The following is a 4,575-nucleotide window of genomic DNA, read 5'->3' on the forward strand; positions in this document are numbered from 1 at the left end:
AGGGACAAAGCACCTCCATACACTTGTCTGAAATTCTCACCAATGATCTACATAAGTATTTCTACCTTTATTTTCTGTTTATTTATTATTATTATTCGAAAACAGCATACCAAGTTGAATGCCATTATTAGAGATCACAATTTCGTGTACCAGTACCACAGTGATTCCTCCTTTCTTGGGGACCACTTGGACTGGACTGACCCATGGGCTATCTTAAATTGGGTAGATTACTTCTCCCTGCCACAGTTTCATGTCTTCTTTTTGTACTACTTCCTTCATAACTGGATTCAACCTCCTTTGGGATTGAATGGAGGGTTTAGCATCCTCTTCTAATAGTATCTTATGCATGATATGGCTAAACTGATTCCCTTCAAGTCAGCAAGTGTCCATCCAATGGCATCCTTATGTTTTTGTAAGACTTGAAGCAACTTTTCCTCTTGTTCTTGGCTGAGGGCTGAATTTATAATCACTGGATAACTTTTATTCTCTCCTATGTATGCATACTTGAGAGTGGGCGGCAGTGCCTTTAGCTCAAGTTTGGGTACTTCTTTTCATTCATCATTCCCTTCTAGTGTGCCTTGAGCATGCATTTCAGCAGCTGCAGCCTCTTCCCTTGATGCTAATTCCTCTTCTTCTGTTAACTCCTCAAGTTCTTCTTCAAGAGTTTCTTGCACCACAGCATCCACCGAGTCCAACCTCATACATTCTCCCAATGAGTCCTGTGGGTAACTCATGGCCTTGAACACATTGAATATCATTTTCTCCTTATGTAGTCTAAGGACAAATTCACCCTTTTGGACATCAATGATGGCTCTAGCAGTGGCCAAAAATGGCCTTCCCAAGATGATAGAGGTCTTCGCTCCTTCCTCCATGTCCAATACTACAAAGTCTGCTGGAAAGATGAAGTCTCCCACCTTTACCAACAAGTCTTCTACTATTCCGTAAGGAAACTTGAATGATCGATCTGCTAGTTGTAGAGCCATTCTTGTTGGTTTAGCCTCCTCAATCTTCATTTTCCTCATCATTGCTAAGGACATCAGATTTATAATGGCTCATAGGTCACATAAAGCCTTCTCCACTGTGAGTTCCCCTATGATACAAGGGATTTGGAAACTCCCAGGATCCTTCAATTTCTGGGGCAATTTGTGTTGGATGATGGCACTGCATTCTTCGGTGAGTACCACAGTCTCATTGTTCTTCCAACTTCTCTTCTTGGTCATCAACTCCTTCAAGAACTTGGCATAGAGTGGCATTTGTTCTATTGCTTCAGTAAAGGGTATGTTGATTTGTAGTTTCTTGAAGATTTCCAAGAATCTTGAGAATTGGTTATCCTCTCCCTTCTTCTTTAATTGCTGAGGGTATGGAGCTTTTGAAAGGCATGGTTTGAGCGCCTCTCCCTCTTGACGTGACTTAGGAGTGGAGACTCGAGTTCCCTCTTGTCTTCTTTCTTTTTCATCTGAATTCTTCTCTGGTGGTTTCTTGTGAGCCTCCTTTAATTCCTTCCCATTTCTGAGGGTGATAGCTTGACATTCCTCCCTTGGCGTTGACTTAGTGTTGCTGCAAATGTTGTGGCCAGGGGCTTGCTTGAATAAGTAACCAATTTGTGTTTCAAGTTTCTTGATGGCAGCATCTTGATTCTGCATATTGGATCGCACTTCTTCCCGGAAAGCTTTACTATCTTAAATTTCCTTACATATGCTTTCAAGTAGAGTCTCGATCTTCGAAAGTCTATCTTCGGTTAGTGATGGTGGATTGAGATGAGGTGGTTGAGAAGGGTGGTTATGTGGGTGTTGGTAGGATCTCTGTGAGGTATGTTGGTGAGTTGCATTGTTGTTGGAATTGTGGTTGTGGCGTCTCTGGTCTTGGCCTTGGTCTTTTTGATTCCCCCACCCAAAGTTAGGGTGATTTCTCCATCCATAATTGTAAGTTTTGGAGTATGGATCATGGATTTGTCTGGGTGAGTTTCCAACGTAGTTGGCTTGTTCCCAGTCACCTTCTTCTCCTATATTCACTCCTTCTTGAGCTGGTGATAAAGTGATGTCTGCTGCAACTTGGTTTTCCTCCACTTTCTTGGTAAGATCTGCTAGCTGCTTGGTGATTATTTTATTTTGAGCCAGCAATGCATCCATGTGGTTCAGCTCCATTACTCCTCGAGTGTTGCTTCTTTCAGAAGTATAGAAGTAGTCATTCTCAACTACTATCTCAATGACATCTATGGCTTCTTCAATGGTTTTCTTCTTGTTTAGAGAGCCCCCTGAGGAATGGTCTACAGCCTTCTTTGACTCATAAGAGAGACCTTCATAGAAAATGTGAAGCTGAACCCATTCATTGAACATGTCTGATGGGCATCTTCTTGTTAAGTCCTTGAATCTCTCCCATGCCTCATAGAGAGTCTCACTATCTTGTTGCCTGAAAGTTTGCACCTCAGCTCTCAGCCTGTTAATTCTTTGAAGAGGGTAGAATCTTGCAAAAAATTTGTTCACCACATCTTCCCAATTTGTTAAGCTCTCCTTTGGGAAGGACTCCAACCACTTGGATGCTTTGTCCCTGAGTGAAAAAGGGAACAAAAGCAGCCTATAGACATCTGGGTGGACTCCATTAGACTTCATAGTGTCACATATTCTCAGGAAGGTGGTTAGATGTTGATTGGGGTCTTCTTGGGCACTTCCTCTAAATGAGCAGTTGTTCTGAACAAGGGTGATGAGCTGGGGTTTTAATTCAAAGTTGTTGGCATGTATGGTGGGTTTTGGATGCTACTTCCATAATTTCCTGGATTTGGATTGATGTAAGAACCTAGAACTCTCCTCTCTTGCCCAGCATGATTTCAGGGCCTTCTCTGACATGGTTGTGAGCTTCTCCTTTATGGTTGTTTTCCAAGTTCTCCTCAATGTTTATTTCAAAATACTCTTCCTCTTCCTCAGCACCAACAAATCTTTTCCCTCTTGCTTCTCTCCTTACTCTATGGAGGGTCCTCTTAGGTTTTGAATCAAAGGAAGTTGAAGCTCCGCCTCTTCTCCCTGTCATACAACCAACAGAGCACACAGCAAGAGATAAGATAAAGTGATTATTCTTGTTAGAGTGATTGTTAATGTGAGTGGTGCAAATTATCAAACAGTTAGTGGGTTAGTGAGCAGAATTGTAAGTAAACTTAAAGAAAAAGAGGATAACGAGGGGATAAAGGGTGAGGAAGAAACTGAATAAACTGAAGGTAAATGGCTAGATAAAGTAAACAAACAAAATAAATAAAAAAATGCTCAATCTAGTGAACTTCCAACTTAATCATTGTTGATACAAAATCAATCCCCGGCAACAGCGCCATAAACTTGATGCACAAAAATTTGTCTCTCAACAAATTTTCCTTTGGCAAGTATACCGAATTATCGTCAAGTAAAAACTCACAATAGAGTGAGGTCGAATCCCACAAGGATTGATTGGTCAAGCAACTTTAGTTGGAAGAGTATGCTTGTTGAGCTAAACAGAGTATAGTTTGAGAATTGCAGAAAATTAAATGGCGGGAAAGTAAATAGCAGAAAATAAAGTGCAGAATCTTAAATGGGAATTTGGGGAAGTAAGCATGGAAATAAATGGTAGAAAGTAAAGAGAATGGGTAAGATCAAAAATGGGAAATTCATTGGGCTCAGGAGAAGTTGTATTCTCTGGATCAAGTTCATTTTCATCTCTCCCTCAATCAATGCATCTATTGATCTCCTTGGCAACCTTAGGTGATTGGATCCCAATTCCTTGGCAATCCAATCTCTCTAAGCTTGAACAATTTCCCAATTCCTTGATTTAATTGCTCATGGGAAGAGATGAAGTATGGTCACTGATTATACCACATGTATTTCCAAATCAAAGTGTTGGGAGGATTACATGTCACTATATCTGCCCAGACCCCAATTTAGTCCAACATGAGAAAGTATTTCTAGCATGATCTCTTCATTCCTTTTCCAAGGTTCAGAGAAGACCCAATTATGGAGAGTTTCTTTTCCAAGACAACTAACCAATTGAATTAAGATCGAAAGCTTTCTAGTAAATCAAAAGAGAAGAAAGAAGAAGAAGAATGAAAACTATAATTGATCCATCAAATTACAACAGAGCTCCCTAACCCAATGAAAGGGGTTTAGTTGTTCATAGCTCTAGAAATGGAAAATGGTAGAAAAGAATACATGCTTCAAAATGCAGAAAAGTAAATATACAGAGGGTAGTTCTCTAAAGTGCCAAGCTTCTCTATTGTTCAAAACTGCTCCTATATATACTACTCTTCTTGATCTTCTAGTCAGTTCTTCAAGTCTTGGATGTGGGCCTGAGATCTTGAGTTGAAGTAGTTACAATCTTTAGTGGGCTCAACTTGCAGAAAGGTGTGAGTTAGGCATGGGCGTTAATGATGTTAACGTTAAGTGAAATTGTGGGTTCGAGAACGTTAGTGGCAATCACCTTTTTCACTAATATTCTAACCCATTATAGTCCACGTTAACTTCAACGTTAGTAGCACTAACGTGACTACTAATGTTGCCTTATGAACCTTCACAAGCGTTATTGGGACTTACCTTTCCCAATAACGTTGCCTTATGCCCT

At 40.4% G+C, this 4,575-nt stretch overlaps 1 non-coding gene across 1 annotated transcript; it reads left to right on the forward strand.

The window, feature by feature from the left end:
• Positions 1 to 2,334: 2,334 nt before the first annotated feature.
• On the forward strand, positions 2,335 to 2,438 carry LOC127748232 (small nucleolar RNA R71). Its single transcript, XR_008010174.1, has one exon. It is a non-coding gene; the product is annotated as a small nucleolar RNA R71 (small nucleolar RNA).
• The last annotated feature ends 2,137 nt before the right edge of the window (positions 2,439 to 4,575 follow it).

Source organism: Arachis duranensis, chromosome 5, assembly GCF_000817695.3.
Source record: "Arachis duranensis cultivar V14167 chromosome 5, aradu.V14167.gnm2.J7QH, whole genome shotgun sequence".
Classification (NCBI taxonomy): Eukaryota; Viridiplantae; Streptophyta; class Magnoliopsida; order Fabales; family Fabaceae; genus Arachis; species Arachis duranensis.